At 44.5% G+C, this 26,174-nt stretch overlaps 1 long non-coding RNA gene across 1 annotated transcript; it reads left to right on the top strand.

The window, feature by feature from the left end:
- Positions 1-10,423: 10,423 nt before the first annotated feature.
- Positions 10,424-24,041, top strand: LOC144612249 (uncharacterized). Its single transcript, XR_013549645.1, has 3 exons — positions 10,424-10,558; positions 13,684-13,772; positions 23,930-24,041. It is a non-coding gene; the product is annotated as an uncharacterized LOC144612249 (long non-coding RNA).
- Positions 24,042-26,174: the final 2,133 nt, after the last annotated feature.

The raw sequence follows: 26,174 nt of genomic DNA, 5'->3' as shown, positions 1-26,174 counted from the left end.
ACGGGATACTGATTGAGAATGATCAGCCATGATGAAATTGAATGGTGGTGCTGGGTCGAAGGGCCGAATGGCCTCCTCCTGCATCTATTGTCTATTGTTTTACTCTTGAGGTGTTTAAGGTGATTTATTGTTTTAAGCTTTGATAGTTAACATAGAATGATAAAAGGAGGGAATGAGAATCTATGCTATTAGCTGATATAGTTAATTAGAGATATTGATATTTTGTGGTAGATGGTTGAAGATGGTTTCTTTTGTTGTTGTTTTAGCTAATATAAAATGAATGCTTATTTTCAGTAGAAAGCAGTAAGATGGATGCTTGTGGCAGAAATGTTATCATTGGAAATGGAATCTGTTTGTCCCTCTGGGAGTGATAGGGAGTAGACAGAGGCGTATAGGGAGGGGTTCTTTGTTCTTAAATTACTCCCTTGTCTGATAGTGTTAGCTTGTGTATTAAGACAGTTAGAGCAAGGTCGTGCAGCTGCGAGATTGCTCATGTATAGAGATAAGTTTCTTTCTCAATAACAACTCCTTATATGGGTGCGTGTGAAAGTAGGAAAAGTTTTGAATCCTACTCTAGGTAAATTGATGCGTTTCCCCGAAAGCATGTGACCTATATTAATGGTTTGGTTTCTGAGCATGTGACCTGTATTAATGATTTTGTTTTCTCTGTAACCATGGGAATTGTATTAGAATTGTAATTGGTCATCGATTCCTTTTCTGTCACACCCCTTTTTCCTTTCTGTATAAAAAAGTAAACAATCGTAGAAAAGTTGTTCTTCCCCTCTCCTCAGTTGAGATCTTTTCAGACACTAGTATTGTGTCTGGAGATCCTCACGGGAAGAACCCCACTGTGGAATAAATCTGATGTGCTCATCCAGTATTCCAGTATACGTGTGTTATTCAGACTGAAGGTAAAGAACTTGAATTATCAGCACCACCTTCGGTCTCTTAGAGCGCAGGCTTTCGAGTTCCCTGCCCAATTTGCAAAGTGCACCGGTGAGCCCCTTTTCACCATCCTGCTGTCCAGATGAAGCGCCTGTTGTTCCAGCTCACGTTGTGGACCCTGGGGGCAATGCTTTCTTCAGGCCGCCGATACCGACAGGATGCTTTCAGTCTTTCGTGGTCTTGTTCTATGTGTGTATAAACTTTAGAGTCTTCAAGGTACAACAGAAGTCTTTATTACATTAACTCAATGCTGGCAGCAAGACTACTTAAAATGGCTGCAACCCCACGATCTGGCTGCACACTCACACACTGTGTATAGCCAAGATAACTGTGGACAAAACATCTCCCTTTGTCCTGTGCAGCGCCACCTGCTGCACGGGAGGAGCAATGGGTCCTCCCATGGGTCCTCCCATCCCAAAGGGTCCTCCCCTCCCATCCCATGGTCCACCAAACATCACACTTCCCCTTTGCAGTTTGAACGTCTCTATTCCTGAATGAGTCGCCTTGTGGTATTATCAAACTGTAATGCATTTTTGCTGTGTCTCGCATCGCCATTCTGAAACCAGTTATCAGTCTTTCTGTATGACATAATCTGTACTCCGCTCGCAGTGGTTCTGTAATGCACTGTTTTTGTAGCTACAATTTTCTTGTTATCCCCCAGAGCATGCTTTCCATCTCTCGCCATTGAACCCCGCTTTTGCTTCTATTAGTCCGTTTCTTTCGTAATCCACCCCCTTTGCCCTTGGTTGATTCATATGCTCTCAATGGAGCTGTTCCTTGAGTGGCTCTCAAGACTTGCCTTGGGCTATTTCCCCGTTTCCCTGATTTAGTTTGTTTTCTTTGGAAGCGTTGAGTCCATTGAACTCATCGATAAATTCTTTACAGTGAGGAAGGTGATGCTCTGGTTCCCAAGTGTCTTCATTACTTCCATAGCCTTTCCATCGTTTAAGGTACTTCCACTTCCCCTTTTTATTTTTCCTTTTGTCGACTATCTTCTCCACCTCATATAGATCTCCTGAAGCTATACCCGCTTCCAGAGGCAGTCGCTGCTTGCTTGCTCGTGTTACTGCTGTTGTTTCGGCGGCCGTATTACCCGAATGCTCCTTTGCAGACTGACGGCAGAGTTACTTGTCGATGGCGTCCATCCGACTGAACGGAACTGGTCTTGGTTTGAAGAGCTTCGGAAGGGCTTTGTCTGAGTATGTGCCATGCCTTCATCTTTGTGCAATGCCCGAGTCCAGGTGCAACAACGGCCAGAAACTGGTCAAGAATCGTCTGCTAGTTCTTCTCGCACCTGCTGACCATGTTGCAGTCCGTGGTAGATGACAATGCCACAGTTGATCCATCGTAGATCAAGGCGTTCATGTCAAGCTTGAAAGCACGGATCCAGTCGATGGCGCACAAGGATGTACCTTCTTTGCCAACGACGATCAGCGGCAACATCTGTGTCATACCATTACAGGAAACGGCGGCAGTGCATTTGCCTTTTGTGGGAATGGCCTGTTGTCCGTATCTGAGAAGGCGGATATTGGCCGGTTTCAGTTTTGGCGATACGATCCTCTCCCAGATGTCCTGACCCACTTGCGACACAGCCGCACCAGTGTCCACCTGGAACTGTAGATCGACGTTCGAGACCCGCAACGAAATCCTCGGCTTGTCGGTGATCCTGGACACATCGAGCACTTCAATAGAAATGGTCTCCGCGATTTGGTCGACTGTATTTTGCACTTTCGTGCCCTTTCTCCGCTTTCCTACGATTGACACACTGCCTGGAGATGACCTTTTCGGTTACAGGCATAACAAACGGACTCAAGTTAAGTCAAGTTTATTTGTCACATACACATACACGATGTGCAGTGAAATGAAAGTGTCAATGCCTGCGGATTGTGCAAAAAAAGAATTACAGTTACAGCAAATAAATTAAAGTTAATACAGAAAAGACAAAATTTAGTCCCTGGAGTTATAATAGTTAACAGTCCTGATGGCCTGTGGGAAGAAACTCCGTCTCATCCTCTCCGTTTTCACAGTGTTACAGCGGAAGCACTTGCCTGACCGTAGCAGCTGGAACAGTCCGTTGCTGGGGTGGCAGAGGACCCTCATAATCTTGCTTGCTCTCGATCTACACCTCCTGATGTATAGGTCCTGCAGGGGGGCGAGTGTAGTTCCTATGGTGCGTTCTGCCGAACGCACTACTCTCTGCAGGGCCTTCCTGTCCTGGGCAGAGCTGTTCCCAAACCAGACTGTGATGCTGCAGGACAGGATGCTCTCTACAGCCCCAGAGTAGAAGCATTGAAGGATCCTCAGAGACACTCTGAATTTCCTCAGCTGTCTAAGGTGGTAAAGGCGCTGCTTTGCCTTACCCACCAGTGCGGCAATGTGTGTTGTCCATGTCAGATCCTCTTTGATGTGGACTCCCAGGTATTTAAAACTGCTCATCTTACTCGATATACGGGCACTCACGGTGATGATGAGCAGTCGAGCCGCACCGGTAGCAGGGTTTCGATCCTCCCCCACAGCAGAACGGCTCTTCTGAAACTGTCCGTCCTTCTCCGGATTTGCTCTGGGTCGATCAAATGGTTTCTGGCATTGTGGACGAGTCTGACGAACTGTATGCACCTCGAGGGAGCTTCGACGCTGTATATTTTGTGCAGTTCTTTACTTAGCAGCTCGGCCATCTTAGCACACTGCAGCACATTCTTGAATGAGGCATTCGATTTCTTGAAAATCGCCTGCTGCATGAATGTGTGCCTGCACCCCATTACCAGTCTATCCTGCAACGCATTGTCTTGGCACTTTTCGCAGCATTGGGCTTTAAAATCATATGCCTTTGCCTTGGTGCGAAGTTCGGCAAGAAATTCGGTGATAGATTGCCCTTCCTGTTGCACAGTCCGGTAGAAATGGAGGCGAGCTGCGAGGAAATTTCGACTTTTTCCGTAATGCAGCTGCAAAGCCATTGTGATTTCAGCACAGGAAACTTCAGTTACTTCTTTTGTAAGTAGATTTTGAAGTGGTGCAAAAGTTTCTGGAGACATTGATGAACACAAGAGAGCCTTCTTCCTCAGGTCAGTCGTATTTGCCATACTTTCAAAATAAAACTAAGGACGCATTAAATACAACAACCACTTTTCTCGCTCAGGATTGAAACGATCAAATTGCCGAGACATGTTTGGTTTTTTTTATCGAAAAAGCGGCTCTTATCTGGGTCTTTGGACATAATCCGAAGTGTCCCACTCCTGTCATCCCTTTCGTGTTCTTGTTCAATGTCTGTATAAACTTTAGAGTCTTCAAGGTACAACAGAAGTCTTTATTACATGAATTCAATGCTGGCAGCGAGACATCTTAAAATGGCTGCAACCCCATGATCACACTCACACACTGTGTACAGCCAAGATAACTGTGTACAAAACATCTCCCTTTGTCCTGTGCATCACTAACTGCTACACGGGAGGACCACCATACATCACACACTCAATGTGGTACTCCCTCCCCTTCCACCAACTCCCGCTTCTTCCTTCGCTTAATCCGCGTGACCACTGTCACCTGCTCCTTCTGCGGCCGCTCTGTCCGCATGGCCTCTCAACCCCCCCCTCCCCCCCGTCATTCCCTCCATCACCACCGCCTACACCTTCTTCCCCGCACTCGCCAACATACTCCAACTTGGAAGCGGCAGAAGGTGAAAGGGGATGGCGCAGCAGGCTGACCAAGCGTATCTTGTCGATGGCCGCGGCCTGAAGAAAGCATTGGCCCCAGGGGCTACAGCATGAACTGCAACAACAGCCACATGAACTGGTGAAGAAAGGTTCACTGGTGTAGATCAGCCACATCGGCGCCTGGTTTTAAGGTGAAACGAAACAATGTGCTGGAGTAACTCAGCAGACAGAATCAGTCTGAAGAAGGGTCCCGACGTCTCCTATCCTTGTTCTAGATAGATAGATAGATAGATAGATAGATAGATAGAGCTCTTAATGATAGCGGAGTCAGGGGGTATGGGGAGAAGGCAGGGACCGGGTACCGATTGTAAATGATCAGCCATGATCACATTAAATGGCAGTGCTGGCTCGAAGGCCTACTCCTGCACCTATTGTCTATTGTCTATTTCATTCTTCTGCAAACTTGACCAGAGGTTGTGCTGCTGTTTTTCAACACAGCACAGTATTGTGTGTTACACAATTCAGTGAGCACACATTGCAGAGCACGGGGAACATTTTTATGCATCCATAGATTTTGTTGCTCGGTAATGTACAAGTTAGAGCCCTATGAGTACATTGACGATTAATATAACCCCCCAATATGTCATGTCCGCTATAATTTGATATGTCAATGCTTGGAAGCAGGGCAAGACAGTTCTTGCTGCTGCGGCTGGCATTTATTTCTCACTAGTCCAAACCTCTCAGCACCCTGTCCTCCCCCCTCCCCTCTCTCCTCAACCCCCCTCCCCTCTCCCTTCTCTCCCACTCCCCCCTTGCCCCCTCCCTCCTCCCCCTCCCCTCCTTTTAAACTTTGAAATGCGTATAACTTTAAAAATATCACACCGATTTCAATAAAACTACTTGCATTATCATTAAAGTGACAATGGTGAGTAAGGTGGGCCTAAAATTGTCGCGCTATCGTGTACCGTTTTGGCTGAAGTTCAGTCACAAACAAGATAACAAACGAGAGTTTTAGTATTTAGATGTTCGAGTCGAAAGGCGGAACTTGTACTGGACTAATCTCCTATGTGGGACCTTATCAAAGGCTTTCAGAAAGTCCAGGTGCACTACATCCACTGGTTCTCCCTTGTCCATTTTCCGAGTTACATCCTCAAAAAATTCCAGAAGATTAGTCAAGCATGACTAATCCATGCTGGTAAATCCATGCCTTCTCGGAACAATCCTGTTACTGCTATCCAAATGTTCCGCAATTTCTTCTTTTATAATTGACTCCAGCATCTTCCCCACCACTGATGTCAGTGAAATAAGTTCCTTGAGTGCAGTACTATCTCTGGACTGTGTACTAGTAGGGCTGTGATCTCACAAAGATCGAAGTGGACGGATGTACATGTGACCACCTGTTTTGTGGACTATCGTTGTGGTGAACTGACGATTTATCTAAGAACTGTGAAGTACCAGAATTAGTGAAACCCTTATTTGTACCAGAGGTTATTAGATATTGTCATATGTCCTCTGGACATGATCATGATCTTCGTTCTTGCACTGTTCTTTTTGACATTACCGCACAGATCTGAGATTGCACCTGACCGCACAATGTCTGCTCAGCGTTTCCGAGATTAGTCTTACTGAACCACATTGGTATTCAGAATGCTTGAGATTACAGGACAGGGCACCTGTTTCAAAGACCAGGATACTTGCTGTGCTACGTGACGATGTAGTGTCTGTGAAATGGCAGAACGCTTATACTCTATGCCGTTTCCTTTAAGTATCACGTTGTTGTGTACTGCAATGGATTTAGACGGAGTGGTTGCGTTAGTTTGGCGTGGTCCGAGCCAACCATTGCCAGTGTAAAGCAGTTAGTGACTTTCAAGTATCGTTTGGTCGTGTTGCCGGCACCTACATGTCTGTACTCCGGTGCTCTGCTGCGGTTTTCAGAAGGCCCATCTCTCCATAGCTCAGGCCCAGGTATTGTAGTTTGCATCGTCAACACACAATTCACATTGTAAATCTGTTTCTGCCAAAGGCTGCCCACTGCAATTAGACACCGTGCCGGCCTCTCACTTCCTTATCATAACAAAGGTATGAGACATAAAATAAAGTGTGGATTTCGATGCATCTCAATCCTTGTATAAGGACGGTGGGGACAAGTTCGTTTTCCGTCACGTGCAACGTTGAGCTTTTTATAATTTTATTTTGGTCAGCATCGTCACTGCTCGGTATGGGTAACATGGGAGCTCGTATAGACAGTGCACTGCGTGTGTTTTACAGGCCTGTGAGGGAGTGGTTCAGCTGTTTCTCAGCGTATCCCGCGATAAGGAAGGCCTCGTGATGTTCTTTGTCCGATCCGTAACCGGACGGTTTCTAGTCGGGATCGCGAACGTACGGGGGCGAAATGAAATGCGGCCCATTGAGCTCCGGCTCCACCAGTTGTGAATCAGTGCTGCCGGCTGGTTCAGCTTCGTTCACTGCCATTGCCAGAGAACATGATGTAGTCCGGTAAGATCGAAGTTCTGATTACCCCGCTCTTGATGGACAAGAAATTCGTGACAATGCAGAGTGTTCAAGTGTAAATCACGTGGGTTCTCAGGAAGAGCCTAATCTGGTTCGCGGTTGACTGAGTCACCACATCTCGGATCCGCAGTGCACTACTCTGACCAGTATCCACAGCCAATTCCCCACAGTTCGGTGTGAATCTAAATGGATGACCTGACGTGAGTGGTAGAAGGACCTCGGGAAGGAAACAGAAAAAACTTTGTGGCTAGGAATGGCAGCAGTCATTCATTCTCTGTCTGGAGGGCTGGCGTGTTTCGCTCAGCCAATATTGGTAATGGAGATGATGTAGACAATAGACAATAGACAATAGGTAGGCGGAGTAGGAGTAGGCCATTCGGCCCTTCGAGCCAGCACTGCCATTCAATGTGATCATGGCTGATCATTCTCAATCAGTACCCCGTTCCTGCCTTCTCCCCGTACCCCCTGACTCCGCTATCCTTAAGAGCTCTATCTCGCTCTCTCTTGAATGCATTTAGAGAATTGGCCTCCACTGCCTTCTGAGGCAGAGAATTCCACAGATTCACAACTCTCTGACTGAAAAAGCTTTTCCTCATCTCCATTCTAAATGGCCTAAATCTTATTCTTAAACTGTGGCTCCTGGTTCTGGACTCCCCCAACATTGGGAACATGTTTCCTGCCTCAAACGTGTCCAACCCCTTAATAATCTTATATGTTTCAATAAGATCCCCTCTCATCCTTCTAAATTCCAGTGTCTACAGGCCTAGTCGCTCCAGTCTTTCAACATACGACAGTCTTGCCATTCCAGGAATTAACCTAGTAAACCTATGCTGTACGCCCTCAATAGCAAGAATATCCTTCTCAAATTTGGAGATCAAAACTGCACACAGTTCTCCAGGTGTGGTCTCACTAGGGCCCTGTACAACTGCAGAAGGACTGCTTTGCTCATATATTCAACTCTTCTTGTTATGAAGGCCAACATTTCATTTGCTTTCTTCACTGCCTGCTGTACCTGCATGCTTCCTTTCAGTGACTGATGCACTAACACACACAGATCTTGTGGTACGTCCCCTTTTCCTAACTTGACACCATTCAGATAATAATCTGCCTTCCTATTCTTACCCCCAAAGTGGATAAGCTCACACTTATCCACATTAAACTGCATCTGCCATGCATCCGCCCACTCACACAACATGTCCAAGTCACCCTGCAACCTCATAGCATCTTCCTCACAGTTCACACTACCACCCAGCTTTGTATCATCTGCAAATTTGCTAATGGTACTTTTAATCCCTTCATCCAAGTCATGAATGTATATTGTAAATAGCTGCGGTCCCAGCACCGAGCCTTGCGGTACCCCCCTAGTCACTGCCTGCCATTCTGAAAGGGGCCCATTTATCCCCACTCTTTGCTTTCTGTCTGTCAACCAGTTTTCTATCCATGTCAGTACCCTACCCCCAATACCATGTGCTCTAATTTTGCCAACTAATCTCCTATGTGAGACCTTGTCAAAGGCTTTCTGAAAGTCGAGGTTCACTACATCCACCGGCAATTTTCCTAGTTAGATCCTCAGAAAATTCCAGAAGATTAGTCAAGCATGATTTCCATTTCTTAAATCCATGCTGACTCGGAACGATCCTGTTACTGCTATCCAAATGCTCCGCAATTTCGTCTTTTAAAAAGGACTCCGTCATCTTCCCCACCACTGATGTCAGACGAACTGGTCTATAATTTCCCGTTTTCTCTCTCCCTCCTTTCTTAAAAATGTAGAAAATCACCGGACATTCAGACATTTTTTTATCCAGAGGTGTTTTATCATTATCCACTTGATGGGTGCGGCGACCTTCGAAAATGTGATGTGATCCACGTGATTCGGTCATCGTCGAGGGTGCCGATCGTAGTGGAATAAAGTACTGCGGATTTAATACAGGGAGCGTCATGGAGGCCCGGTTCCGAGCTGTTGCCCCATCATTACTCTATCTGATGTGTCTGTTACTCAGTGACAGGACGGACAGCGGTCTCAGTGCTGATTGGTGCAGCCTGCGTCGCCAATGACTCCTGAAACTGTGACCGGTGCATTGGTCAGAGAACAGCTCGGTTCTGTCAGTGACGTCCTCGTGTTGGCCGCTATATCAGGTACAGTATCCCGGACTCGCAGATCTGCCCATTAGAGCTGGACCCGCTCGTTTACCAGTGGGACTGCCGACCACTGTGGTGGGAGACAGAGCATCCCCGTGTCCTTGCACCGTCCAGCCCTTCGTTACATCCGCTTTCATTTCACTGCCCTGGCGGCCATAAGGCCAATATTGTCGGGAATCAGTGATAGCTCTTGGAAATTTGATTTAGGATCGACTACTTCCAGCAAAGTTACTCGTAACTCTTTGCTAGGTTACTTGACGTTTCATGTTGTGGGGTATGCCACGCACACGGCGTCCTTGGAGACTGGGCGACATGGAGGAATCTACAAGGCCGTCCACGCAGCACATCCTGGTCTTATCTGCGTGACAAATGTTTGTCCAGTTGCACTGAGCCGCGAGAATGGTTGGGAGGATCACATAGAAACATACATCATAATGTTACATCACAGTGTAACATGACTGTGTGTGTTGCTGTGTGGCGCTGTTCTGGTCTCGGAGTGGTCGCATCAGATTTATTCCGTTCCCGGCCAGTTTCACAAGGGCACTGCAGGGACAATCACCTTGGTGGGACTTGGTGCGACACCCGTGTACCGCCTAGTTTGTATGAAAAGCAAAGCAGTTTACTGTTCCTAGGTACCCTCGGTACATGTGACAATAAAGTGTCTTTCAATAAGTCACATATGGGCCAGGCCTAGTATAGTTGGCCTATATCCCTCCCACGCAATCAGAAGCTGTTAGAATATGTGATGTGTCATTTAACAATACACATTCGACGCCATGTATTGTTGCAACTCAATCCCCTCATTATCACGTGTTCACAGTTGCTGAACCAGAATGAGTCAATTCCTTGTCAACCATTATAAGCCACAACCCCTGGTGTGGCAGGACTAGCACCCGGACAGAAACGTGTCTGCTCCTCTCAGTGAAGCAACGGGTTGGTCAGTGCGTCCTGGCCGATTTCTGCATAGACTCTGTACACTTTACCCAGTGTTCACTGCCATGGTAACCACAGACTGCTTTCTGATGTTTGACGCGTCACTTTAAGTCTGTAATTCCCAAAGCAGTGCTAAACTGGGAGCAGCTGGCGTGACTTGTTTGTTCAGTGAGTGTAACTAACGTCGATTGCGAGGAGACTGGTGCCGCTGGGGATTTCTCCCTGCTGTAATAAGGGATGAAACGAGGATGAAGGCTGGCAGTAGTCCTGTGTGCTGTACCGACAGCGGAGTCGTCACATCATCGAGAACATGGGAGTCTCACGACTTGATCAAATAATGTCGATTTACTACCCGATTCTGGCCGCTGTTGGTGTTCCCGGTGAGTGGTTACTCATAGTTCCTCACCGTGTTTATCTTTGTTAAACAGTATCTGAGATTTTGATAATTGCTGTGTGCCGCTTGCTTCGCAGTTTTATGATTCTACATATGGTATTTGCCCAAATGTGAGGTTCATTTTAAACTAACCAGGTATCTTCATTCAAACGGTACTCGGGTAAGATTGACCTGTTTAATGTTGACTCCAAAACGTCTAGCAGTTGATCTGTGAACCTGCCGCCTGTGTAACGTCAGCAGTGTCGGTGTGAATGCACAGCACATTCTGGTCTGTGGACTAATTGGAATAACGCACTGCTGATGCATCTTGAAATAATCCAGGATAAGTGTTTAGGATAAGTGTTCGGATAATCCAGGATCTTCCGGTTGTTACAGCACTCAGTGAATCTGTCATGCTACCAATTACATTCTTGCTTTTTCCGGGAATAAAAATCAGCCGTTGATGTTCCCGCCCGAGTATGAGACCAGGGTTGCTGCTCTGTTGCCAGGGAAACGCTCCGGTTTCACTCCGCCCACTTTCTTTATTCACAGGCGGCGTGGAATATTTCCATATGTTGCAAATAATTCCCGCAAGTCTGGAATGAAATGCGAAAATGATTGAAACCGCATGTCTGGGAGCATTTGTGGAAAGAGAAAGAGTTAATGTTTAAAATCAAAGTTTCCTTCTCAGGAACAAAAGAAGGGAAGAAACACGTTAATCTGAACGGCAGTGATGTTGGAAAGGACAATAGATGGAGTGTAGCGAATGTCTGGAGCAGGGATAGGTTTTTGCTGAATAGATAATTGAACGACATTATCTGTGTAACGTGTTCCTAACCTTGGCGTTATGCATTTCGTGTGCGGTTTTACTGTTGGTGACGGTGTGAATTCGGGTGAATTTATACAGTCTGGTCGAGTGGGACCTGCCCAGGATATTCCAGCATTTCCAGTTGTTGGCAATATTTTCTGATTTATCTCAGATTTGCAACATTCACAATTTATTCTTGACTTTCCCGCTGGCCCGTGGTTGTGATGCTCCGCTTTCTGGAACGGGGCCGCTTTAGCTTCTCCCTGGCAACGTTGCTTGAGTTCGGTCGTTTCTGGGTCCATTTGAAAATAGTCTTTGAGCTGCAGGACACTGGGGCTGGGGTTGACGACTGCAGTGAGCTGCAGGAACGGCAATTTGATGGGATGTTGCGTTGTAACAGGTCCCCGCGGTCACTCATTGGTAGCTGTGAATTGTTGCTAATTGTTCTGCACGTCTCAGATTTCCCGACTTACTTACTGGCATGTTACAATTTCGTAATTTAACCTTCGTTTTGCTGAGAATGTGCGGTGTTGCAGCTGGTCTGAGATGTGTTGATTTTGGTCCTTGTACAGGCGTGTGCAGCCCCCACTTGTTTCTAACAAGTCATGACTGACTTCTGTGTCTGGTTCTGAATTTTCCTTTTCCACAGTCGGTACAGTAATGTAGCTGGTAGCTCTGTGGCCTCACAGATCAAGCGAACAAGCTCCGATCTTGCACTGCTTTTTATGATGTCGACGCATTCTATTCGTGAACGCATTTGTTTCCTCCATTTGCTCCGGTTTCCTTCCTCGACCCAACATGTGCATCTTGTTAGGTAATTCGCTGCTGTAAGTTACCTGTATGCCAGCAGAAGAATAGTAGTATTTGAGGTAAATTGTTGTTAATGTCGTTGAATTAAAACAGCATGATTCGTGGAAATGATTGGTCGACTTTTGACACCTGATTCTGTGAGCCGAAGGACATGTATTTTATAAGCTTCTAGCTCCATGTCGCATCCAGGTAAATTATTCTGCCAACCAGCTTGTGTGTCCAAAGGAAACCAGGGTTAACAAGTTAGGCCAATCAGGCATTTAAAAATAATTTTTTTTCGTATCTTTTCCCAGAGCTGCGATATTCTGTTTGACTGGCGTAAATCACCAGTCAGGTTCCAGTTTGAAGATTGCATGTAGGTTCTGTCAGCACACTGCACCTATGGTGCTTGGCGCTGCTGAGATGAGCGGGCAATTAGGAATGGTTGGATAGAGCGGAACAACTTGAATGGGAAACCGTTTATTTGGCAGAGAGCAGGCATTTCCAGTACGATGCGAGGAGATGGATGGTGATAATAAATTGATTCAGACATCGCGAACGGTCCAGAACTGTCCGCAAAAAGTCTGGAAGATGAAAGACTTAACTTACATGTAAACCCTAGAATGTGTATTTGCAAGCACTGATCTAAACGATTATACACCCACGTTGCAAAGCCCGATTATTCGGCACAGAAACAATGAGCCAAATGGCCCGCATACACGTAGGAAGTTTTCTACGAATAGACTGAGGTTATTTTATTTTCACGAAAAAGACACAGTGAAGATCCAACAATTGGACAAATTAAGGGGCATGGACAGGATACGTGCTATGAAACATGTCCCAAACAAGACAGAGCTATATCCAGATGTTGTTTTTTAAAATTAATTTTATTTAAATTTTAACAAAACAAATACATGTATGAACTCATAGTACGCGATGGTACCTACATTATAAATTCGATTATACATTTAAAATTCGATTATACTTGTATTGTTCTGTATTATCTCCCCACCCACAACCCCCCTCCCCCCCACCCCCCAGTTAGAAAAAATAGGAAAAAGGAGAAGTAGATAGATTTAAAAAAAGAGAAAGAAAAAAAGGAAAGAAAGAAAGAAGAAAGAAGGAAACCTGGAGACAAGAAGGAAACACTTCCGGCTAATTTCTTATTAAATTCTTTTTAGGGGTATCAAAACAATCCTGAATTAAATATTTCCAATTCTTAATCCTAGTTTTAAAGTGAGTGGGTTCCAAAGTTTCAAAAATAAATCATATTTATTTCTCAGATTATAAGTAGCTTTTTCTAATGGGATACAACTACGCATTTCTGCATACCATCTTGCAATTCTTATTTCATTGTGATCTTTCCAAGTGACCGCCACACATGTTTTTGCTATTGCTATTGCTATTTTGAGAAATCTTTCCTGATATTTATCTAAAATTAATCTTGGTAATATTCCTTTAGTATCTCCCAATAAAAACAACCTTGAATCCAATGGTATGGTCTTATTCATCAATTGTTCCAAAACGTTTTTTAGGTCTTTCCAAAAAGGAGTTACCTTCGGACATGCCCATGTGGAGTGTAAAAAAGTACCCACATCCTGGTTGCATCTAAAACAAATTTCAGGTAAATTTGGATTTAAATTGTTTAATTTTTTCGGAGTTAAATATAGTTGATGTAAAAAATTGTATTGTACTAAACTATATCTCGCATTAATAGTATTTTTCATACTTTCTAAACATAATCTTTCCCAACTTGGTTCATCAATGCTAATATTCAGATCTGTTTCCCATCTTTGTCTTGATTTTTGAATTCCTGTCTTTGGACTAGATTTTTGTAACAATTTATACATTGAAGATATACATTTTTTAGTTCTCTTGCCCTGAATCAGGGATTTAATTCCTTTAATTTGAAATAAAAACATTGAATTACCTAACTTTTCCCTTAAAAAAGATTGTAATTGATAATAGAAAAAAATACTATTCCCTGGAATTTGATATTTGTTTCTCAATTGAGAAAATGTCAAAAGATTATTTCCTTCGTAGCAATCTCCTATATGTTTAATACCCTTCTGTTCCCAGACTTGTAATATTTGATTATTCCAAGCAAACGGCAGTAATCTATTTTTTACTAATGGAGTTTTAGCTGTTAGAAAAAATCTTTTATCATTAGCTTTAACTGTTTTCAACAATGTATTAATTAAATGTTTTAGCAAAGGTGACTCTTGATCCTTAACTAATAGCTTCGCTTCCCATTCATAGATAAATTCTTCTGGGCATAGTTCTTTTATTTTATCCATTTCAATTTTAACCCATGCTGTTTTTCCTCCCTCTTGATAAAAGGATGAAATAAAACTCATTTGTGCTGCCAGATAGTAATTTTTAAAATTTGGTAATTGCAGTCCACCTAATTCAAATTTCCATGTTAATTTTTCCATAGACACTCTTGGCATTTTACCTTTCCAAAGAAAATTTCTCACAATTTTATTCAATTCTTGAAAAAAATTATTTGGTAAAGGTATAGGCAGTGTTTGGAATAAATACTGTAACCTCGGAAAAATATTCATCTTAGTACAGTTCACTCTCCCTAGCAATGTAATCGGAAGATTCATCCATTTCTTCAAGTCCTCCTCAATTTTTTTCATTAGTGGTTTATAATTTAGTTTATACAGATTATTTAACTTATTATCTACTTTAACCCCTAGGTACTTCATGCCTTCTTTTTGCCATTTAAACTGACTTTCTCTTTTACATTGATCATAATTACCTTCAGAAAGAGGCATTATTTCAGTTTTATCTTTATTAATTTTGTATCCTGATACTTTCCCATATTCTTCCAGTCTGAAATATAATTTTCTTAAGGATTCCAATGGTCTAGTAAGACAAATTAAAACATCATCTGCAAATAAAGTAATTTTGTGATTTTCCTGATTAACTTTAAATCCTTCAATGTCTAAATCTGATCTTATTAGCTCTGCCAGAGGTTCAATGGCCAATACAAATAAAGCCGGTGACAAGGGACATCCCTGTCTACTAGATCTTTCCAAATTAAATGATTGAGAAGATTGGCCATTTGTCACCACTTTGGCTTTAGGTTGTTTATAAAGAGCTTTTACCCAGTTAATGAAACCATTTCCCTATCCGTACATCTCTAATACTTTAAATAAAAAATCCCATTCTAACCTGTCAAACACCTTTTCAGCATCTAAAGCAACTGCTACGCTCAATTCCTTTCTTTTCTGTGCTAAATGTAAAATACTTATAAATCTTGCTACATTATCAGATATTTTCCTTTTTTTGACAAATCCAGTTTGGTCCTCTTTAACCAGCTTCGGTAAATATTCAGCCAATCTTCTGCCAATCTCTTTGCCAAGAGTTTAGCAACTATTTTATAATCTGCATTCAACAATGATATTGGTCTATAAGAAGATGCATTTAAAGGGTCTTTCCCTTTTTTTTGAATTACGGTTATAATTGCCAGTGAGAAGGATTCTGGTAATGTAGACGTTTTTTCCACTTGATGTATCACTTCCATAAATACTGGTAACAACAAATCTTTAAATTTTTTATAGAACTCAGGCGGGAAACCATCTTCCCCTGGAGATTTATTACTTGGTAAAGAATATAATACTTCCTCCACTTCTCTCAAAGTAAAGGAGGCATTTAGTCCCATCTGCTCCTCATTAGAGATTGTTGGTAATTGTATCTTGGATAAAAAAAAAATTATATTAATTTCATCCTTTTCAGATTCAGAATGGTACAGATTAGTGTAGAATTGCTTAAATACCTCATTGATTTCTCTAGGTTTATAAGTAATAATGTTTTGATCTGTTCTAATTGAATTTATTGTTCTTGATATTTGTTCTTCTTTCAGTTGCCATGCCAATACCTTGTGCGCTCTTTCTCCTAATTCATAATATCTTTGGTTAGTTCGTAATATTAGTTTTTCTGTTCTGTAAGTAGGTAAAGTATTGTATTGAAATTTTTTATTTGCAGTTGTATTTTTTTCGTATCTGAAGAAGTTTTCTGTAAGTCTTTTTCTAATACGGTGATTTCTTTTTCTAATCTTTCAGATTCCTTCCTATAGTCTTTCTTTATCTTAGATGAGTAGCTTATAATTTGGCCTCTCAAATAAGCCTTCATTGCATCCCATACAATAAATTTATCATCAACTGAATTTAAATTTGTTTCCAAAAATAATTCAATTTTTCCTCGAATAAAATCACAAAAGTCTTGCCTTTTCAATAATAAAGAGTTGAGTCTCCATCTATACACTGACTGTTCTTTATCTGGCATGGTAATTTTCATTAATAATGGTGAGTGATCCGATAACAAGTTAGCCTTGTAATCTATTTGTATTATTCTACCCCTTAATTGAGCTGAAATCAAAAATAGATCTATTCTAGAATATGTATCATGTCTATTGGAATAAAAGGAGTAGTCTCTTTCCCTGGGATGGCTTTTCCTCCAAACATCTATTAAATTTAAATTTTCCATTAAATTCAAGGTTGTCTTCGCTGCTCTTGTCCTTGTCATTGTCCTTGATGATCTATCCATTACTGGATCTAAAGAAAAATTGAAATCTCCCCCTATCAATATATTTTCATGTGCTTCCGCCAGATTTAAAAAGGTACCCTACACAAACTTCTCATCATCTATATTTGGTGCATATATATTCATTAAGGTCCACAATTCAGAGAAAATTTGACAATGTACCATTACAAATCTACCTACTGGGTCACTTACAATATTTTGTATCTTAATTGGTAGCATTTTCTTAAATAGGATAGCAACCCCTCTTGCTTTTGAGTTAAAAGAAGATGCGACCATACTTCCTACCCAATCTCTCTTAAACGTTTGATGCTCTTTTTCCGTTAGATGTGTTTCTTGCAAGAAAGCTATATCTACTTCCAATTTTTTCATCTGTGTTAAAATTCTCTTCCTTTTTATCGGTCCATTTAACCCATTCACATTATAGCTTAAAAAATTTAATGTGTTATCCATTCATTCCTTTTTTTTTTTTCCTTTTTTTTTCTTCTTCCTTTTTCCTTACCTTGATACCTCTTCCGGTATTTACATTGTGCCGTATTTCAGTGTGCTCCCCTCCATAGTCCAGGTATAAAAACAGAAAAGAAATAAGAAAGATAGAGAAATAGACCCTCCCTCTAATGTTGTTAATAAATAGATTAGCAACATTACCCCCCTCTATTATACGAGGTGTGGTCTGCACCACACTTGTGCCCATGATTATGGTGGATCATCCACATTCTCCAACCCCCCCCCCCCCCCCGATATATCAAGTACTTCTAAAAATTAACAATCCTTAATACAGTTAATCCCCTCTATAGTATACAGATCTTATTAATAATCATTCATTCATGAATCTTCTTAAGGATATCTCGATGGCAATTCTTCCGCATACTCTTCTGCTTTGACAAAGTCTTTAAAAAATTTATTTTCTCCAGTGTTGATCATAATCTTCAAAGTAGCTGGATGCAGTAAAATAAACTTATAGCCTTTCTTCCATAGAATATTTTTTGCCTTATTAAATTCTTTTTTTCTGCTCAACAAGGCATTACTGATGTCTGGGTAAAACAGTATTTTAGTGCCTTCATGTTCTATTGGTCTTCCCTCTCTTATATTATTCCCGACTGTTTTGAAAACCAATTCTCGATCTTGGTATCTTAAAAATTTAATCAACACAGATCTTGGCTTTTGATTAGCCAAGGGTTTCGGTCTTAGAGCCCTATGTGCTCTTTCTATTTCCATCCGACCTTGTTTATCTATTCCCAGAGTGGTCACTATCCAATCTTGAAAAAAGTTAATTAGACAATAGACAATAGACAATAGACAATAGGTGCCATTCAGTCGGCCATTCAGCCCTTCGAGCCAGCACCACCATTCAATGCGATCATGGCTGATCACTCTCAATCAGTACCCCGTTCCTGCCTTCTCCCCATACCCCCTCACTCCACTATCCTTAAGAGCTCTATCCAGCTCTCTCTTGAAAGCATCCAACGAACTGGCCTCCACTGCCTTCTGAGGCAGAGAATTCCACACCTTCACCACTCTCTGACTGAAAAAGTTCTTCCTCATCTCCGTTCTAAATGGCCTACCCCTTATTCTTAAACTGCGGCCCCTTGTTCTGGACTCCCCTAACATTGGGAACATGGTTCCCAGGCCCCCACTCCCTCATTTTCACCATGGATGTCCAGTAACTTCCGGTTCCCAGGCCCCCACTCCCTCATTTTCACGATGGATGTCCAGTAACTTCCGGTTCCCAGGCCCCCACTCCCTCATTTTCACCATGGGTGTCCAGTAACTTCCGGTTCCCAGGCCCCCACTCCCTCATTTTCACCATGGATGTCCAGTAACTTCCGGTTCCCAGGCCCCCACTCCTTCATTTTCACCATGGATGTCCAGCCACTCTACACTTCCATCCCCCACAAGGATGGTCTCGAAGCCCTCCATTTCTTCCTCGACCGTAGAACCAGCCAATCCCCATCGACCAACACTCTCCTCCGCCTAGCAGAGCTGGTTCTTACCCTCAACAACTTCTCCTTTGACTCCTCCCACTTCCTCCAAACCAGAGGCGTAGCTATGGGCACTCGCATGGGCCCTAGCTACGCCTGCCTCTTTGTCGGGTACGTCGAACAATCCCTGTTCCAGACGTACACTGGCCCCATCCCCGAACTCTACCTCCGCTACATCGACGACTGCATTGGTGCTACCTCTTGCACCCATGCAGAACTCACTGACTTCATACACTTCACCTCCAATTTCCATCCTGCCCTTAAATATACCTGGACCATCTCTGACATCTCCCTCCCGTTTCTGGACCTCACCATCTCCATCACAGGAGAAAAACTAGTGACGGACATTTACTACAAGCCCACCGACTCGCACAGCTATCTGGACTACACTTCTTCCCACCCGGTCCCCTGCAAAAAGTCTATCCCCTACTCCCAATTCCTCCGTCTACGCCGCATCTGCGCCCGGTGTTTCAGACTAGAGGTGTTTCAGACTAGAGCTTCTGAGATGTCCTCGTTTTTCAGAAAACGGGGCTTCCCGTCCTCCATTATAGATGAGGCTCTCACTAGGGTCTCTTCTACATCCCGCAGCTCCGCTCTTGCTCCCCCTCCCCCCACTCGCAACAAGGACAGGATCCCCTCGTTCTCACCTTCCACCCCACCAGCCAGCGGATCCAACATATCATCCACCAACATTTCCGTCACCTACAACAGGACCCCACCACTGGCCATATCTTCCCATCCCCTCCCCTCTCTGCGTTCCGCAGAGACCGTTCCCTCCGCAACTCCTTGGTCCACTCGTCCCTTCCTACCCAAACCACCCTAACCCCGGGCACTTTCCCTTGCAACCGCATGAGATGCAACACTTGTCCCTTTACCTCCCCCCTCAACTCCATCAAAGGACCCAAACAGTCTTTCCAGGTGAGACAGAGGTTCACCTGCACCTCCTCCAACCTCATCTATTGCATCCGCTGCTCCAGATGTCAACTTATTTATATCGGCGAAACCAAGCGCAGGCTCGGCGATTGCTTCGCTGAACACCTGCGCTCGGTCCGCATTAACGCAACTGATCTCCCGGTGGCCCAGCACTTTAACTCCCCCTCCCATTCCCAGTCTGACCTCTCTGTCATGGGCCTCCTCCAGTGCCATAGTGAGGCCCGCCGGAAATTGGAGGAGCAGCACCTCATATTTCGCCTGGGCAGTTTGCGGCCCGGTGGTATGAACGTCGACTTCTCCAACTTCAGATAGCTCCTCTGTCCCTCCCTTCCCCTCCTCCTTCCCAGATCTCCCTCTATCTTCCTGTCTCCACCTATATCCTTCCTTTGTCCCACCCCCGACATCAGTCTGAAGAAGGGTCTCGACCCGAAACGTCACCCATTCCTTCTCTCCCGAGATGCTGCCTGACCTGCTGTTACTCCAGCATTTTGTGAATAAATGTTTCCTGCCTCTAATGTGTCCAATCCCCTAATTGGGTCTTCCCCCTCCACTCCCTCTGGCAAACCAACAATTTTAACATTATTTCTCCTGCTATAGTTTTCCAAGGCATCCAACTTCTCCGCCGTCTTTTTGCTTTCAATTGCTGCAGCAGTAAAACTGTCTTCATTTTTTTCCACTCTAGATTTTAACATTTCATTTTCCATTTGTATATTATCCACTTTATTTGTCACTGTTTGAAATTTCTCCTCCATTTTATTCAAAGTCTTATGAAATTTCTTGTTATCTCTCCTCATTAATTTGTTATCTCCTTCAATTTTCTTAAGCCTGTTAATAATTTCTTGAAGCATCGTTTTCATATTAGTCTCTGTATCTTCTTGCTTTTCTTCTTCTTCCTCATTTCCACTTCCACTGCTAGTGGAGTCTCCCGTTACCTCATCGTCACTCGTGTCCGAAACTCCAGACACAACATCAGCAGCCTCTCGGCAAACAGTGGGCCTTTTTGGTAACTTACGGCGACTCCCTCGTATTTTGACCCGAGTCAAAGAGCGCTTGCTGGGAGTAGTAGACTCCAGCTTCGTACCGGAGCCCTCCCCAGACTCACCGCCTGCCGAGGGGTCACCAAATCTAGTCCCCTGCTCCATCAGAGCTGTGGGCCTACCTTCGATTTTTTTTCTTGATTCCTTTGCTTGCTTCTGTGGCAGTTGTACTCCTCCTTTTACTTTCTTGGAAGGCATCCGTACGTTCTGTATACTTTCTGATTTAATTTAAAGTACTTGATTCCTTTAGTTCGTCTTTTTTTTTTAGCAGTTTAGGGCTTTGTTTTCGGGAGTGCTGAAAAGTTATGTCTACTCAGCCAAGCATTGGACACGCCCCCTTAGATTAAATGTTTGAAATAATCTGATGTGGTATCTTCTCATTCAGACTCGGAATCTAGGACGCGCTACTAAAGAGTTTGACGGAGGCAGGGACACCAAAGACATCAAGAGGAACACTTGAAACTCCAAGGCATGGAGACTACGGGTTCTGTGGGTACATCCATGTCGGTTTGGCTGTGGTGGGTGTAATGGCATGCTTCCGAGCTGTGGGAAGCTCTCCCTCTGGGGAAGGAACTGGAGAATGTGGTGGATGGAAGCGCTACAAAGTGTATTGTCGGGAAATGGGAATAGGGAGGTGGAGTGTGCGAGAACGGTGGAGACAGAGTGGAGAGCGTGGGTCGGGGTGTGGACTGCAGCGTGGGCATACACTGAATGCGTTGTACATGGAACAATCAGCGTGGTTTGTAGTTTCGGGACATCTGCTGTAATTCGACAGAACACTTTTGACTGTAGCATTTGCTTCCAGGTCAGATCACCCATAGTCACCCCTCAAATTCCCTGATCAGCATGACATAAAACATTACAATGGAAATTCGCACGATAAGCCACCCGGGGTTGCTCACTCCCCACTGTTATCTATCCTGACGTGCAGTCTATCCCTCCGCTGTACACCCTACTTTAAACAGTCCGCACTGCACCTTCCCCCTGCACCTTCATCCCGCCCGCGGCTTGGCCCGGCCCAGTCCCAACTGCACCGTCACCCTGCCCAGTCCCCACTGGCACTTGACCCTGCCCAATCACAACCATACTTTCACCCTGCCCATTCCCCACATTAACCTCACCCTGCCCCGTCCCCACTGCCCCTTCACCCTGCCCGGTACCCACTGCCCCTTCACCCTGCCCGGTACCCACTGCCCAAACGCAACTGCACCTTGACGCTGCCGAGTCTCCACTGCGCTTTCATCCTGCCCAGTCCCCACCGCACCGTAATTCTGCCCAGTCCCCACTGCCCGCTGACCATGCCCAGTGACCACTACACCATCAACCTGCCCAGTGACCACTACACCATCATCCTGCCCAGCTCCCACTGCCCCTTCACTCTGCCCAGCTCCCACTGCCCCTTCACCCTGCCCCATCCCCACTGGCCAGTCACCCAGCCAATTCTCCACTTTCACCACATCCTGCCCATTCCACACAGTAACTTCACCCTGCCCATTCCCCACTATAAACTCACCCTGCCCGGTCCCCACTGTACCTTCACCCTGCCCAGTCCCCACTGCCGGTTGACCCTGCCCAATCACAATGTTGGGTATTGACCTTGAAGTGATGCCTTTCTTTTGTGTGGAATGTATGCACGGATCTGCAGGCGGGTCATTCTGATATCGGTGGTGGCAAATTTGCCTGAGGGAATTCAGTGCTACACGACTCATCAGAATTTGGAAAGGTAAACACTGATTATAAATAGGGAGCGTGAGTTTGTTCCTGAGAAACTGTGTCTCAAGAATATGATTGAACTTTTCAAATAAATAACCAAGGGAATTAACTTGGGCATGATGGCTGACGTGTACTTTAGCCATGGCTTTCACAGGGTCCTGCATGGTCGACTGACATGGAAGGTTACCGCAAATAGGATCCAGTTGCGAAGAATTAGATACAAAGTTGTTCCAATGGTAGGAGTCGGGTGGTGACAGGAAATGATTTTAAACAAAATATAAATCATAGAACTGTCCATCACAAACCAGGCCATTCGGTCCACAATGTCTGTGTCGAACATGATGCCAAGGCCAACTCCTATTTGCCTGAGCTAACACATATCCCTCTATTTTCTGCAAATCTATTTACGTATCCAAATGTCTCTGAAACACCACTATTCGACTTGGCCCAAACACCAACCCACGCCCCACCCTGGCAGCGTCCGGGCACTGAGCCTTTGTGTATTAAGAAAATGGCGCTAACACCTTCCTTCAGCTTTGCCCTTCACACTTTAGATCTCTTCCCTCTAATATTTGGTTTTCCTATCCTGGAAATAAGGTTGCTATTTTCTATACTTCTGTTAGGTCGCCCTGCATCCTCCAGCATTCCAGAAACAAAGAATCCAATTCTGTCCAACCTCTCTCTCTGTAGCCAATACCCTCTGATCCAGGCATAATTCTCGTAAATCCTTGCACCCTCTCCAAGCCATCACATCCTGTCTGTAATGTGGCGACCAGAACTCAAGAACGGGGTAGAGAAGCCTTCGAAATTTGCTTTGAGGTTAGTCGAAACTTAGCAGGACTGGAAACTGTTGGACGATTTCAAATTGAACTGTTATTGCCCCAGTTACAGACTCTGCCTTCACAAATTGTGGCGATTGTGTTTTTCGACCCAATATTTGAACCTTTTGATAGGTACATGGATAGGAAGGGTTTAGAAGGATCTAGACCAAACATGCGCAGGTGGAACAAGAGTAGATGAGGCATGGGCACGCTGGGCCGAAGAGCCTGTTTACACGCGGAAGGACTCTACCTCTATCTGTGCATTGTGCTCCAATAACGACATTTATCTTTCGGTAAGGAGGACAAACGGTCTATCTAGATTTGCCATTCCCAAAGAGGAATACTGTCAGCCTCTCGGCTATCTTCTGATTTACTTTGAGCCTGCAGATTATTCTCCCACACTGATCCACGCACCGCCACTGGCACACTTTGTCATCTGCATTGCGAAGTCAATTAGAGCACCCAGCTAAGATACGGAATGATCTCTCGATTGGATTAGGTAACTGGTGCTCCGAGGGAAAGCATTCGTTCGCGCGGGAACCGACGGAAAGCCAGGGTCAGAGGAGAGGATCCAACCCGCATCCCGAGAGCTGTGCGGGCCACGTATCTTTTCATTATCTACCTGCTGATATGTCGTGTAATTTAATTTATTCTGGCAACTCAGTAGTAAATGTCACTCGGAAATCCTATCAGCTCAGAGTATTGTTCGTGAACGCCAGATAACATCCTTCGTTCGTTCTTTCGCAGTTAACTTGGTGGCGATTGTGATCCTGTCCCGTGGAAAGTGCGGTCTCTCCAAATGCATCACTCGCTACCTGGTGGCAATGGCAGCGGCCGACCTCATGGTCCTCATCATTGATGTCATAATAAGGTCCATTGTTGTGATGTATTTCCCGCTGTCGTTCTTCACCATCCCCCCCGTGTGCTCCATCAACTGGACCCTGACTTGCGCAGCCACAACAATCTCTGTCTGGTTCACCGTGGGTTTCACGTTTGATCGGTTTGTGGCCATTTGTTGTCAGAAGCTGAAAACAAAATATTGCACCGAGCGAACCGCGAGTGTTGTTATCGGAACCGTAATCGCTTTGAGCTGTTTAATAAACGTACCGTGGTATTTTACATTCGAATCAGCATATATCAGCGACAATAAACCCCGAGGGTGTGTCTGGACAAAGTCTTTCTTAACTTCACCTTCATGGACTTCGTTTGAGTTCTTCTACCTGAATGTAACTCCTTGTCTCCCGTTCGTTTTTCTTTTGTTGGTCAATTCACTGACCGCCAGGTACATTCTAGTCTCTGGTAGAGTCCGCAGATTGCTCCGGGGCCGCAACAGTGGAGAGAATGGCAAAGACCCGGAGATGGAGAACCGCAGGAAGTCCATCGTTTTACTCTTCAGCATATCAGGCAGTTCCATTGCGTTGTGGAGCACAGTGGTTGTTTATGTTGTGTCTGAGCGCGCTTTGGGCGCTGTGTACTTCGCAGACAGTGATCTTCCGACAATTTCGTTGATGCTCCAGGTTCTGAGTACCTGCACCAACACGTGTATTTATGTCCTGGCCCAGAGAAAGTTCCGAGAGGAGCTGAAGAACGTGGTTAAATACCCCGTGAATTTCATTGTGAAATTAATCATATCATTGAAACATTAGTATTTTCAGTCTAGTTATAAATATAGCAGAACGTTGAACAGATGTACGCATCTTAAACCGACGTTTTCAGGAGGTATCCGGGTGTGCGAATTATGTAACTCAGTAGCAGCCATTTACAACCAACAAATCAGCATCTGCAACTCCTTTCTACACAATATCATCTCAATCATGTCCAAGTGTAGCAATACTGTTTATTGTAAGTCACGGGATAACAGCGCTCAGTCACATCACCTTGTACGTGAATCACACAGGAAACAGGTTGTTCATAGTGACCGGGAATAAACTATTCTGATCACTTCTGATAACTGTGTCCTTGTCGCTGGGTGTCCGATGGGTGGGTGGAATGGTGCTGGGGACCGGGTTCTCAAAGGGGATATAAAATGTTGGTGTCCCCTGGAGCGTCTACAAATATAAGAATAATTAGAATATATATGGATGCTAATAATGAGAATTGGTAAGGACACGGCTGACACAACCTCATCGCTGCTGAGGTCACCCTTCTCTCAGGGGAGGACGCAGTGGTGATCGGCTCTCCCTCGGGTGTGGGAAACAACGATTCCTCATTCCGCAACGTTCGGCGACGTTGAGATTGATCTGTGTGGAGAATCTGTGAGTTGTGAAATGACCGTTTCAAGTTTACCCCCTTCGATACCGGTGAACAAACTGGCCCCGTGACTGGCGACAATGCCCCGGAAGCATTGAGCAAACACCCCCCCCCCCCCCCCCACCCCCCACCCCCACCCCGAGGGGATGGTGACGCGTCCGCCTAAAATGTGAGATAGAATAATGTCAAGATGCCCTTGTAGTGTGTTTGACTTGTATTATCCGTCTGTTGTTGAATAAAGTTGACACGAACAAAATTAATGTTATGACTAATGAAATAATTGGTTCCCATTTAGTAGATAGCATATTTTCGGAAAGTTGTATCTTACAAAAAACAAAAGTTGTTTAGTGCACACTATAACTGTCGGCTAAATTTGATGTGAAGTCAGAGAACTGGTGGGCAGTTTACTGCCGCCATCTCTCCATGAGATCGTACAATAAAGTCTCGAAGCAAACCTGCAAAGTCTCCGATTTTCCTTTTCCTTTAATTCCCTCAAAATTTATTTATTCCACAGAATTTGACGTCGTCGGCATGATCCCAAATGTAAAGGGATTCGAACGAATACAAGTGGGAAATTAAAGGGAATGATAAAATAGTCCTAACCGAAAGGGGGACGGGGGAGGGGGTTCCCAGAGAGGAGGGAGAGCCCCCGGGCAACCTAGCTTGTCTGGCCGGTGACTCACGCTGAGCCAAGAGGCCTGTGGGGTGAGGCGGAACAAAGCGGAGAAGATTCATTTACTCA

The sequence above is a fragment of the Rhinoraja longicauda genome, chromosome 43 (genome assembly GCF_053455715.1).
Source record: "Rhinoraja longicauda isolate Sanriku21f chromosome 43, sRhiLon1.1, whole genome shotgun sequence".
Classification (NCBI taxonomy): domain Eukaryota; kingdom Metazoa; phylum Chordata; class Chondrichthyes; order Rajiformes; family Arhynchobatidae; genus Rhinoraja; species Rhinoraja longicauda.
The sequence above is the reverse complement of the archived record's forward strand: the minus strand, read 5'-3'. Positions and strand labels throughout refer to the sequence as shown.